This window comes from Nyctereutes procyonoides, unplaced genomic scaffold (assembly GCF_905146905.1).
Source record: "Nyctereutes procyonoides isolate TBG_1078 unplaced genomic scaffold, NYPRO_anot_genome, whole genome shotgun sequence".
NCBI classification, from domain to species: Eukaryota; Metazoa; Chordata; class Mammalia; order Carnivora; family Canidae; genus Nyctereutes; species Nyctereutes procyonoides.
This window is the reverse complement of record NW_026575121.1, coordinates 5897415-5911442: the sequence shown is the minus strand read 5'-3', so window position 1 is coordinate 5911442 and position 14028 is coordinate 5897415. Positions and strand designations below refer to the sequence as shown.

At 46.4% G+C, this 14028-nt stretch overlaps 1 protein-coding gene across 1 annotated transcript in view; it reads left to right on the top strand.

Annotated features, from left to right (window-relative positions):
- GPALPP1 (GPALPP motifs containing 1) overlaps positions 1-3825 on the top strand; it is a 40277-nt gene extending 36452 nt beyond the window's left edge. The window contains exon 9 of the mRNA XM_055336004.1: positions 132-3825. The gene's annotated coding sequence lies outside the window, so the exon portion shown is untranslated. The remainder of the gene's footprint in view (positions 1-131) is intronic.
- Positions 3826-14028: the final 10203 nt, after the last annotated feature.

The window sequence follows — 14028 nt, the reverse complement described above, 5'->3', positions numbered from 1 at the left end:
ATTGTGTGAGTTTGAGCCCCACGTTGGGGTGTAGAGATTACTTAAAAATCTAAAAAAATTAAAAATAAAGGAAAATACGGTTAAGGTTAGAAACATTTCCAACTTACTAAACTTTCTTATTCTTACTTCAGGGGGATTTCCCTGTGCAATGAAGAAAAGTTGAAGAACACTCTTTTGTCAGTCTGTCCACCTTTTTCCTTTGTTTTGAGTTTCTTAAAATTAGAGATTACTTTAGTCTTAAAAACCATACAAACTTACCTTGTGCTGTATGTCCTTTAAGTCACGTGGAAACCTAAAGTCAGTATTTCTTATGTGGAATAGAATTTTATGTGTCTTTGGCTTCTGAGGAAGTGTGGGCTTTTCTTCAAATAATTATTTTGAGGACAGCCCGGGTGCCTCAGCCGTTTAGTGCCACCTTCAGCCCAGGGCATGATCCTGGAGACCCAGGATCGAGTCCCACGTCAGGCTCCCTGCATGGAGCCTGCTTCTCCCTCTGCCTGTGTCTCTGCTTCTCTCTCTCTCTGTCTCTCTCATGAATGGATAAATAAAATCTTTTTTAAAAAAAATAATTATTTTGAGGATCTCCCACCTATTCCCTAATTTTTGTGGTGTCTCCCAAGTATTGTGTAAGGTCTGTTCAGGACTATTTGCTAAATCTCCACCAGTGTAGACCTCCTCATCAGCTGTTCCTAACCCGCCCTGGAGTAAGTGTGTTGAGTCCTTGCAGTAAATCCATGCATCTGAAATTGTTCGGGTTTTCCCTCTAAACTGCAGCCAGTGAATACACATTTACAAATAGAGGGCTTGGAGATTTTGTCTGTTTTGTTGACGTTTTGCTTGTTTGGGCAACCAGGGCTTTTCGTTTCTTGTTTGGGTTTTTTGTGTTGGTTGGTTGGTTGGTTTTTAAGTAAGAAAGAAGGGCCTCTATGTTATCTCATGTACTAAGAAAAACTAATTTGATCTTTCCAACTTTAATAAGTACTTCTAGGAGAGGCAATCTAAGGGACAAAATATGCCATTAACCATTAGCGGTGTGAAGTCAAAGACTTGGTCTCTCTGGGCTCAGCTAAAGCTTTCTAAGTCTTTAAACTTTGCTTTGAGATTATCTTATTTTACCCATTTATATTTAACAGATTTTAGCTAATTTATTGGGGACTGATCTTTTATATCAATCATGAGTAGTCTTTTTTAAAACTCAAGTTCATAATCTTGAAATACAAAAATATGAATGGAAACTCTAATCATAACCACTCTAATGAGAGTACATAACTTGGTAATGCTTTGAGGCACTGTCTCTTAAGATGTTAAATAGAACATTCTAAATAGTTAAAGCCTAAATTAAAATTCTCTTAGTTATGTTTTCTTACAGAGTCTTACTAATTGTTCACTAGTTCTGTGTTCTAGTTTTGATAAAGCATGAGGGGTTTTGTTTTTTTGTTTTGTGTGGGGGGAAAAAACACAAAATGAGAGACTAGGTAGGAGGTGGGAGGTTTTAATGGAAAAACATTTCTGATTCTTAGTTCGTTTAGGCTTTGTGAAAATTGAGTACAGTAAACTGTTGGGATTATGGCACAAGTTATTCTTCGTTGCTCTTTTATGATATCAGCGTAAACAGTAGCCTACTCAAGGAGCGTAGCTTTTAAAGAGATGAATTCTCCTAAGCAAACTGAAACAGCTTCTTGTCTAAGCAAAATTGAACAGAGCTACCATTTGACTAAAGATGTCATTTTTAGTAATATTTTCTGAATGCAGAACATTGTGCAAAAGCATCCATTGCTCTCATTTAATTTCGTTATAATTTTTCCTGGACGAAAGGAAGACATGTTTTCTAGTTCCTCACCCTTCTATAAATTTCTAACATACAGTTTTGGGAAACTTTGTATTTTTTAAAGTAAAAATATCACCTTTGGTTACTTCTTTTTCTTTGTTTTATTCATCTTAAGGGGATAGGATATTTCTGCATCATGTAGTTACTTGTTTTTCCCGTCCCCTTGAAGCGTCTTTGTCCTCTGCCAAAGAGAGAAAAACCTCTTCTCTCTGCCTGATGCTTTCCATGAGTTACCATCTTACTGCTCCCTTGGGTGTAATACTCTTTCATGCCATCCCAGTTTTAATCAAACGTGAGGCCAGACCAGAGGTTTTTTATGCCCTTCGGAGAGACTAAGCCCAGTAGAATAGCATTGATAATAAAAGAACAGAGTTGCTATTTACACAGAATGGAAAGGTGCTCAGGGCAGCCCCTCCCCTCTTCCAAAGTGGTAAAAAGCCTAATTAATTCAAGTCTCCATTCATCTGGCAGAAAATTAGCATCATTGACATCTTCTAATAAGACCTTTTTAATTTATTGTACTTCTTGGCTAAGTCTTATAGAACTGTGGCCTCCTTTGAAACTTAAAAATGAAGGGAAAAATTAAAAAGCAACACTAAGTTCAAAAGATGAAGCAGGGGCGGCCCCGGTGGCTGAGCAGTTTAGCGCCTGCCCTTGGCCCAGGGCATGATCCTGGAGACCCGGGATCGAGTCCCACGTCAGGCTCCCTGCATAGAATTTTATGTGTCTTTGGCTTCTGAGGAAGTGTGGGCTTTTCTTCAAATAATTATTTTGAGGACAGCCCGGGTGCCTCAGCCGTTTAGTGCCACCTTCAGCCCAGGGCATGATCCTGGAGACCCAGGATCGAGTCCCACGTCAGGCTCCCTGCATGGAGCCTGCTTCTCCCTCTGCCTGTGTCTCTGCCTCTCTCTCTTCTCTGTGTGTCTCTCATGAATAAATAAATAAAATCTTTAAAAAAAAAAAAAAGATGAAGCAGATACTGTAACTTTCTTTTCTATTGAAGGTGACATCTAAGTTCATTGTACCTGAAATTACACGATTTTTGTCCATCTCTGTAAGTTGTCATCTCAGATAGACTGAGTTACTTCCATGAATAACCACTACTGATAAATAAATGGTGGCATTAGCAAGGGAGGGGATTGGGAACGGGAACAGAAGATGAGAGATGGTGGGTACACCATTCATTATCACATAAATTAGAACCTTTTTATATTAGCAAAATATTGTAAATTAAACCATTGCTCTTTAAAAAAAAACAAAACAACAACAAAAAAAATCATGGTCTTACTAAGAGGTTTTCAGTCATGTTTGGATATAGCAGCCATTTCACATTTAATTTATCTCTTGAACTTTTAATAGTTCTTTTAATTAATGAGTTTTTTTAGAAGCGAGGTTGAGATTGACATGGTACCAAAATTTCCTTGCTCCAGAATAGATTAATAGTTATTCTATAAATTATTTGGTCCCCAAACATCACGGCACTTTTTATTTCTTATATGGGGTAGATCATGTTAATATTATTACTCAGAAACATATAATCATGGGAGATAGGTTTTTTTAAACTATAAGAGTCCTTGGTCTTGTGTCTTTTATAATCATTTCATGGTGATGATAAACATTGTTAGAAAAAAACAACTCTCTGTTGAGTATTGTACCTACGGGGAAGAATTAACATGGAGGAAAGTGATTAGAGATAGTGCCTGTGTAACATCCGTGCCAAGTCTTCTATTTCATGATATTAATTTATTTTACTTTGGTTTTTTGACACCATCATGAGATCTAAGTCTGCAGTTACAGAGGTCATGCATTTCCTGTTATAAGAGAGGTATATTTTTTTGCAGCTTCAAGAATTGTTTAACTGTGACTGTGGTTTGTAAAATACTATAAAGAGCTATACACTGCCCCTTTGAATCTTTTCATTTTGAACTTTACAATAAGAGACTGTTTTTAGAAAAGAATTCCTGATGTATAATTTTTTATGTATAAATAAAGTTTCATCTCTATCTGAGAAGCTGCAGTCTTTTCTTTTTCTTCTGTTTTAATATTACTAACTCATCTGAAGCAGGCAATCTTGGCAAAGAGAATATTCCACAAAAATACATTCTGGCCAACCGGATCGTCTTAGGAAGACAGCTCACTTGCCAGGTTTTCATTATCCCAACATAATTACAAACAGTAACTGTTTTCTTTAGACCTGCAAGACAAATTGGAAATGCTCTTAAGAGCACCATGGCACAAGAGGGCTAGCACTGGCTTATCACCAAGATTCCATTGTTTTCCAACGGTCGGTGGGTGCTTTCAGGAGTGTTTGATTATCAGCTTTTTTCTTTCCTTTCTCTACTTCGCAAATTCTTTCAGAACACATGTATTCTTTTATCATTTGGGGTGGGGGGATTATCCCCCCTCCTTTTTTTAAATCCTAATTTTTTGTTATATAGGGTTAGTTGAGGATGAGAAACTTTTCAGGTAAAATGATAAGGAACGTCTTTCTGAAGAGATGTCATTTAAGCTAAAACCTAAAAAATGAAAAAGATGCTAGCAGTGTGAACAGTGACTGACCACACATGCAAAGGCCTTGAAGCATTAGTTCTAAGGTGTTTGAAAAACTGCACCAGGGTGGACAGTATGTAAGAAATACAGGGGCTCAGGGTTGGTCCTTGCTACTGATGCCAGGAACCCAGATAAAGGGATCTGAACAGTTAGAAGGTGAAAGGAAGCCTCCCAGAGGAGAGTATACTTTGGCCAAGTCATAAACATCACACAGGAGTTAGCCTGATGGGTCCTAACACCAAAGATCTGTCCTCCTGGCCTTCGAGGATTCCCAGCCATGTCTGAATTGGTCCTTTAGGCCCTTGCTCTGAAGGCTGCACGTACTCCACTAGTGTCAGCAGTAGAAAATAAGTGCATTGAACGTCTGCCTATACTTGTCCCCAAAACTACTTCAAGCACAGCCGGGGCCGTTTGTCTATCTTTCAAAATTTGTCATAAATTATTGTTCATTTCCTCCCCATAGGCCTAATTATTAAGGATTATATACATTCTCTTTAAGAGCTAAATAGCACCAGATACCAAATGAGTAAATGAATCTTTAAAATTCAGGGCTTGGAAGGAGATTTTCATATTTCTATTTCTTGTGATCCTTGGACCGCCATCAGAATCAACTGAGGAGATTGATCAAATGCAGGTTCCCAGGCCCACCCCTCTGGGAATCCTTGAGGTTAGAGCCCAGGGAATCTCTGCTTGTAACCATCTCTCAGGTCATCCTTTGTAAAAAGTTTGAGAATCACTGCACTTACCATATCCATGATCATCTTAGGTCGCACAGCCGCAGCCACTAGTACCAACAATAACTTGCATTACGAAGAGTAAGTTGTCCTTCCTATTGGGGAATTGATGCCTAAAAGGGTATATTCTTCAAACATTTTGACCAGCCAGCTACCACGGGGCTCAAGATTCTACTGTCAGTGATAGTTTGGTTTCATTAGATTGCCTTCTTGTAGGCTCCTTTTAACATGGAAGAGTCTTGGGGGCAGCCCCGGTGGCCCAGCGGTTTAGCGCCGCCTTCAGCCCAGGGCGTGATCCTGGAGACCCGGGATCGAGTCCCACATCGGGCTCCCTGCATGGAGCCTGCTTCTCCCTCTGCCTGTGTCTCTGCTTCTCTCTGTGTATTCTCATGAATAAATAAATAAAATATTTAAAAAATAAAATAAAATAAAATAAATAAAATGGAAGAGTCTTCAGGAGGAGGAGTAGGTTATAAGATCTTTGGCGCTGGCTGGTGGCTCTCAAGAGATCGCTGAATACCCTGGAAGCACAGAACACACGCGTGCGAACCATGAACTCCAGAGGTGGTCTCTGCCTTGTGACTTTTCCTTAGCAAAACTCACCAGTGTTGAGGTCTGAGATAAGTGTGCCTTGACAGCTAATTATTTTAACTAAAGAACGTTGAAAGCAAGTGAGTTTACTTTTTGGATACCATTTTCTACATTTGCCAACAAAAGAACAATGACAGTAGCTAAAGGAATGTCAAGGAGAAACAAAGGGGCGTGATTGTTTTAAAGCTGAAAATTTTCAAGGACCTATGCTAGAATATTTCAAAGAACTGCAGAACTCATTTCAGGTCTCTGATAACCGCCTCTCTACCATCTAACCTTTCCATTTGGTCTCCTTAGGATGAGGTAATGTTGGCCAAACAGGGCATGTGATGAGTTATTTAGTCCTAAAGTTTTCATACAGTCAACGCTCTGAGATGAGAACAGATGTGCTCCTTTTATCACTGGGCACAAGAGCCCTCATTAACATAGGAGAATTAGTGATACTATGCTAATTACGAGCATAAACATTGGAAACCAGCCTGGAATGGAATCTTGGCCCTGCCACTAGCTGTGTAGACTTGAGAAAGTTCCTTAACCTATCTCAGCCCAAATAGGTCTTAAAATGAGACCAGTAATACCTCAAAGGGTGGCATGAGGATTACAGAGATGACACGTGCCAACAATTAGCACAAAACCCAACAATAAACGGTGGTTATCATTGTAGACCCCTGGGTGAGAAGTCCGCTGAGACAACTTTTGTAGACAGATCCACTCATATAATCTCAGAGTAGTCCTATATTTATCAGAGATCTTGGCAGCAAGTGATAGAAACCTAATTCAAACTGGCTTAAGTTAAAAAAAAAAAAAAGATCGTTTATCCCCTCATGTAATGAAAAGTACAGAATGTAGCCCTGGCTTTGGGTACAGCCAGATCTGAAAGCCCAAATTATGCCATCAGGGTTCCTATCCCTCAGCCTGCCTTCCTTTGCGTGGACTTCGTGGCTAGGTGGGCTTCCTAGCTGATGACAGATGTGGATAGCAGCACTTCTAAAGTGACATCCTACCAGCTTAGCCACCCAGTGAAAGGAAAGCTTCTCCTTCCCATTAAATTCCAGCCAGAGCCCAAGGACTAATGCTAACTGACTCTGAGGACAAGCTTTGGTCATTTGTTCATCCGTGAGTCAATCGTGGTCAGGAGACACAACACCCCGCAACCCAGGCTGGTTCCCATCCCCTTCCCCAACCACACAGACTTCAGAGTTGGGGGTGGGGGGTAGTTCCCTAAAGCAAAATGGAGGTGCTATAACTGGCAACAAAGTAACAGGCCAAAACAGCTGATGCTTCCATTAGCCCCCATCCCAGATTTCATTCCCACCTATTTTCTAATGAGAACACCAGTATTCTGTTTACCAAAATGAGAGATCACCCCCCTACCTGTCAGTTCTCCCCCGGTTATCAGTATGACTCCCTGGACATCGTGCATCTCCTTTCCATCAGGAATATGCTGGCACAGGTAGTGGGGTTACGAGCCCGTGTGCAGGGAAGCGTGGGGAGGGGGCACACACTGAGCGCTGCGCAGATGCATGTGCCAGGTGAGGTTCCACCCAGTGATTACTCCTACTTTATTGGCTTCCCTCAAGTCCTCTGATACCAAGAAGCACGCTCAGCACGAAGTCGATGGGAAATGAAGCCCTCACCGGATCTTCAGCTGCGACGTGTAAATCACACTGCGACCTGCAACGTGTGGCTCACGATACAATCCAAAATGATTGATTCGGCCTTTCTTTCTACGAATGACAAGAAAAAGGAAAGGGAAATGACAAATGATGAAAAGTTGCCAGCTTCAACCCAACCAATAGCAAGGAAGCTTGCCCGACCTTGCCAATTGATCACGGATCTGGGATAGGAGGTGTTCACTGTCTGAGGAAGCCCTCGAGACGGGGAGCCAAAGTGAGAGCCACGCCCCCCAGATCATAAAACTAGGTGGAAGCGAGAGGAGGGAGGAGAGAGTCTCAAATGTCTCTCCCGAGCACCTGGAGGACTAGGCCTGGAGAAGAGCCAAGGGCAGTAGGCCGCACAGTGGCCCCCAAAAGGCATGTCCACCCAGAGTCTCAGAATGTGACTCATTGGGAGCGAGGGTCAGGATCTCAGGATGAGACCATCCGGATTTAGGGTGGGCCTTACATCCAACCACTGGTGTCCTTATCAGAGAAAGTTATATTTGCCACAAGCCCCCACAAGCTGGAAGATGGGAGGAACGACTCCCCCCTGGAGCCTCCAGAGGAAGCCTGGCCCTGCTGACACCCCTTGATTTCGGACTTGTAGCCTCCACAACTGTGAAAGATAAATTCTGCTGCTTTCAGGTGCCAAGTCAGCGGCAGGTTTTTGGGGTTTTGCAGCAGCAGCAGCCCTAGGCAACTAGGAACAAGATGGGAGCTGGATGCATCTTCACTCTCTCAAGGCCAAGATGGCAGCCTCGTGGTAGCAACTCCTAGCCGGCCCCTGGCACCGTGAGGGCTCCGATGGGCCCCTGGATTCGTCGGGCGCTCTGCCGGTTCTAGTCTCTGTGCCATGAAGTATCCCTAAAGGGAAGTGGAGGCGTTTTTACCTAAAGAAGGGAATATATCCTAGGCAGGCAAAACTTGAAAGCAAACACCCTAGTCAGTAAAAAGCCTGACAGGGAGTAGTTGGAAATGGATTTTTTTTAAGTGTTGTCAAGTGGAAGTCGTTCTGTAATAAATTGTTGTTTAAAATTAGCAATCAGGGGGCAGCCCCGGTATCTCAGAGGTTTAGCGCCTGTCTTTGCCCCAGGGCGTGATCCTGGAGTCCAGGGATCGAGTCCTGCTCCACCTCCCCTCAGGGAGCCTGCTTCTCCCTCTGCCTGAGTCTCTGCCTCTCTCTTTCTGTATTGCTCAGGAATAAATAAATAAAATCTTTTAAAAAAGAGAGAGAGAGGAAAGAAATACGAGGGGGGGAAAAGTGGTGCTACTTCTGGACAAACCTATGGTGGGTCTCCATAGAAAACTGTTTCTTGGGGCACCTGGGTGGCTCAGTGGCTGAGTGTCTGCCTTCGGCCCAGAGCGTGACCCCGGGGTTCTGGAATCCAGTCCCTCCATGGGCTCCCCGGTGGGAGGCTGCTTCTCCCTCTGCCTGTGTCTCCACCTTTCTTTGAATAAATAAAATCTTTATTTTTATTTTTTTACATTTTTTAATTTAAATTCGATCTGCCAACATACAGTTGCTCATCGCAGGCTCATCCCATCCAATGCCCCCCTCAGTGCCATCACCCAGCTACCCCCCACCCACCTCCCCGAATAAATAAAATCTTTAGAAAACAAAAAAAAAAAACCCGACTTTCTCATTCTGATTTCAATACCTCAAGAAAAGACATAACATGTAAATCAATAAATACTTTTGATGGTGGGGGTGGGAGAAAGAAAAGAAGAGACAGAGGAAGGAGGCCTAGAGCAGAAGGAAATCCATGAGCTCGTGCCTACACCTATGCGTGGAGCTTCCGCGGCGTGCGAGACGTTGGCCTAGAGGTAGAAACGTAGGATGGTCGCGGTCCCCAGCTTCCCGGGGTCCCAGGGGGGACAGCACAGCCGCGTCAGGCCGCGGGGGCAGGCACCTGCACAGCCGGTGGGCGCCGCGGGAGGGGGCACCCAGGGGCGTGGGGTGCGCATCCAGGGGCCAGGCCTGCAGGAAAGGAAGGAGCCCGGGGGCGGGGGGGAGGGGATGACTCAGAGGAATAATCAGGTGGAAAAGGCTGGGGTTCAGGGTGACGCATAGGGTTGGCTTCGAAGGAGGGACGAGGACGCCTGCCGCCCTCCAAAGGCCGGGGAAACGGGGGTGCCGACGGTCCCCGTCGGTGAGTGTTCCCGCAGCAGGAAAACGCTTCTACCAGCCCCCCTCGATTTGCTGAGGTGGGGGTCTCTGAACCTCTCGGGGTGTTGAGACTGATGAGCTCTGCACCTGCCACACCTGCTGCACCTGCCTCCTGCCGCACCTACTGCACCTGCCACACACCTGCCGCACCTACCGCACCTGCCGCACCTGCCGCATCTGCCGCACCTGCCGCACCTGCCGCACCTACTGCACCTGCCGCACCTGCCGCACCTACCACACCTACTGCACCTGCCGCACCTGCCGCACCTACTGCACCTGCCGCACCTGCCGCACCTTCCGCACGTGTTTTCGGGGAACCGGTTTCCTGGCCTCCTGAGCCCCCCCCACCTCACCCCACCCCACCCCGCAGACTCCGGGTGCCAGGGGTCATTTGCTGGGAGGAAGGGGTCAGCGCCCCGGACGCTGGGCACGATCGCCAAGGTGGCGGGGGGCAGGCGAGAGGGACCCGGACCCGGAGGAGTGGAAGGCGACGTCCAGGCTGAGCTGCGAGCCTTCCAGAAGGACGGAGAAGGTCGGTGCGGAAGCGCTGAGGGGAGGAGTGCGAATTCCAAGTGGGAGGTGGGGGGGGGGCACGAGGTGGCGGCCAGGGGCCCCGGGAGGCCCCCACCCCCCACCCCTAGGATGCAAACCCGGTGGAACCTGCAGGCACCGCCGCCCCCAGGCCCTTGCCTCCATCCTCACCTCCTCTCCCTGGAGGCCCCACTGCACCCCCTCTGCACTCGCCTTCCAGGCCCCTCTTCCCCCTCCAGGCAAACATACTCAAGGCCCTCCCGTATTTAAAAATAAAATAATAGCAGGGGCACCTGGGGGGCTCAGGGGCTGAAGGTCAGCCTTCGCTCAGGGGTCCTCGGATGGAGCCCCCATTCAGCCTCCCCGCAGGGAGCCTGCTTCTCCCTCTGCCCCTGTCCCTGCCCCTCTCTCTGTGTGTCTCATAAAAAATGAATAAAATCCTAAAATAATAACAGCAACAACAACAACTTTCCTTCAAGGATAAAGTTGGGAATGGGATGAAAAGTCATCTGTCACAGAAAGTTCTGAAGCAGACACAGATACTAAAGGAGGCATTTCACATCAGTGAGAGGGGATGTAATTATCCCACAAATGGTGTCCAGACTTCTCAGTAGACACGTGGACGGGAAGTGAGGTTGGATCTCTGTCTCATGCTGTAGATCAAAGCAAACTCCAGACAGATTATATGTTTAAAGGAAAAGAAAAAAAATGAAACCATAAATGTACTGGAAGAAAATGTGAGAAAATTTATTTTCATGATCTCAGAATGGGCAGGGACTGCCAAAAGATAATGTGACATCTAGAAGCCCTAAAATAAAATGTTGATAAACTGGATGATATTAAAAGAAAAATTCTGCATAGAAAGCGGTCAAAAGACGAATGAATATTTGCAACTCACATCACAGACCTAAGTGTGATTTCCTTAGCATTTGATTAACTGATAAAAGTCGAGAAGAAATTCAACAACAACAAGGGGCACCTCCTGAGGGGCTCAGTTGGTTAAGCAGCCGAATCTTGATCACAGCTCAGACCTTGATCTCAGGGCTGTGGGTTCAAGCTCTGCATTGGGCTCTAGGATGGGCACGGGGCCTACTTAAAAAACAAAACAAAAAAAATCGACAACAAAAATGAACAAGTCAACAGATAAATGGGCAAAAACTAGTACAATTCATAGAAATAAAACAGTTTAAGCTTAAATATTGGAAGAGGAAGTCAACCTTGCTCATAAAAAAGACATGCAAATCAAAACTACACTAAGAAACCGCTTTTCAATTAATAGGTTCAGAAAGGTAAAAAAAAAAAGATGTTAAAACGCTCTGTTGGCGAGAGTGGTAGGAAATGTGTTCTTCACATTGTTAGAAGGACTATAAACTGGGGTGGCCTTTTTGGCGATTTGTGACTATTCATAAAAATCACATACAACAGAACTATTCCACTGCTAGGAATTGATCCTACAGGTAAACCCACACGAGGAGAAAATGACATGTCATTTTACATTGAGCGTGTTTGCAAGAGCAAGAGATTAATGCCCAGCCTAGGGGACAGGCTATAAAGAAATTGAAACACTGCTATTTAAAAGAATCAGTCAAAAAAATAAAAAATAAAATAAAATAAAAGAATGAGTCAGTTGCATATACATCCTAATGTGGAACCATCTTCAAGATATGTTAAGTGAAGGGATGCCCGGGTGGCTCAGTCAGTTAAGTGTCCGACACCTGATTTTGACTCAGGTCATAATCTCAGGATGGTGAGATGGAGTCCGGCGGTGAGCCCCCCATGGGGAGCCCCGTGCTCAGCGGGGAGTCTGCTACTCTCCCTCACTCCCTTCCCCTACACGTGAATGCATTCTCTCTCTCTCTCTCTCTCTCTCTCTCTCTCTCTCAAATAAATAAATAAATCTGAAAAAAGAAAAAAGAGGGCAACCCGAGTGACTCAGCGGTTTAGCACCACCTTCAGCCCAGGGCATGATCCTAGAGACCCGGGATCGAGTCCCATGTCGGGCTCCCTGCACGGAGCCTGCTTCTCCCTCTACCTGTGTCTCTGCCCCTCTCTCTCTCTCTCTCTCTCTCATGAATAAATAAATAAAATCTTTTAAAAAAAGCCCCCCTCCCAAAAAAAATGAAGTCTCTAGGCAGACGGCTTTCCTTCAGTCCCTTGCTTGCTGGACATCTCTACTCGATGCTCACAGGTCCTTCCAACACATGACCAACCAGGATCCGTTACCTGCTTTAAATCAAAATGTGTTTGTAGAAGCAAAGAATACGTCAGAGAGGCTCTATAAGAACCCAGTAGGCGCGGCTGCTGTCCTCTGACCCCTCCCAGATTGCCTGTGAACAGACCCCTCATGTTAGGCCCCCCAATCCCGAGCGCAGGGGTCATTCTTGAACTTAGCCATGACCACAAGGCCGTAGATAGGCACTTCGTGATACACCAACCTGATTGTATTGCTCCCCCCACGTGACATCTTGCAGTGACGCTGTGGCCTCCAGATGAAGGGGCCATGTCCTCCCTGCTGCAGCTGGGGCTGTGTGGGAGCCTCCCCCCAGCCTCTGTGTGCACCCCTGGGCTCACCCATGCACCTCCCTTCTGCCCAGTGACCGGGCTGGTCCTTCCCAGGCCCAGGCCCAGCGCCCACGGGGCTGTGTTGGATCAGCCTCCCCGGACACCTCCTTCCCAGGTTGTCCCCTCTCCCCACACTCTCTCTGTGTCTGTTTCTTTTTTTTTTTTTTTTAAGATTTTATTTATTTATTCATGATAGACATAGAGAGAGAGGCAGAGACACAGGCATAGGGAGAAGCAGGCTCCATGCAGGGAGCCCGACGTGGGACTCGATCCCGGGGCTCTAGCATCACACCGCAGGCCGAAGGTGGGTGCTAAGCCGCTGAACCCCCCGGATCCCCCTCTGTGCCTGTTTCTGACCTCAGAGGAGCAAGCACATGGACCCAGATAAAGATGGGCTTGCTGCGTGTGATGCTCCGGGGTGTGTTGATGACACAGCCCCCTGTTGATGAAGGACTGTCTTCATGTCCCCTTTCAACGTGGAGGGACGTGGTTTTTGAACATCCAGCCCAACAGAGTCTTCTACCTTCATAGCTGACACACTCTCCCCGGCCAGGGGGTCCCCCCCTCTTCGTCCCACTTGCTCTTAGGACTCTGAGGCGCTGCTCACTTGCTCTGTCCCTTCCCCACCCCCGGATTGTGAGCTCTGAGAAGGTTAATAGCCTCTCGTCTGCTGTAGTCTTTCTGGGGCCTAACTGAAATGTAATGGGAACCCCATAAAGTTTGTGGGAGAGGAGGAGCGAAGGAGGGACGCACTGATCCATGGAGAAAGACTATTTCTGCTTCCTAAATACCAGCAGGTGTTTGTTGTCTGAATACTAGGGGTTTAGAACCCCGGCTTGGGGCTGGTTTCTGGAGGCTGAGCTGGAGCTGGAAATGTTAGCGATGCCACAGGGGGGCACCACACTTCCACTGGGCTCCCTCTGCCAAGCCACGCCGGATCCAAGGACGCGTCTTGACCAGGGCTGGTGCCTTGTCCACAGATGCCCGGTGGAGCCAAAATAGGCCTAGAGAGACGGTTGGAAATGAGGGCGTGGGGGGAAAACGTGCAAGGAGGCGGCGGCACCAAGGAGGGGAGCCCTCACTGCACAGGGACTCTCACGTGAGAGAACTCCCCCTCCACTCGGGACAACATCCCCCCTGCCCCCCGGAGCCAGATCCAGACACCACCACTGTGCGCCCCCCCCCCCCCCAGTTTTCATCCTCTGCTAATTAAGCAAGACACCGGGGTTTGTAATAGGGCGATATCTTTCTCCACCCACCCTGGGTCCCCACGGGATGCTTCCTTCCTCCCTCAATGATTGATTACAGCTGTCATCAGTATTATCACCGCGTCCCCCCCTTCCCTTCCCCAGGGGTCGCTGAAACTTCCATCTCAGCCCTTCGAACTGGATTTCTGTGTAGGCTGGC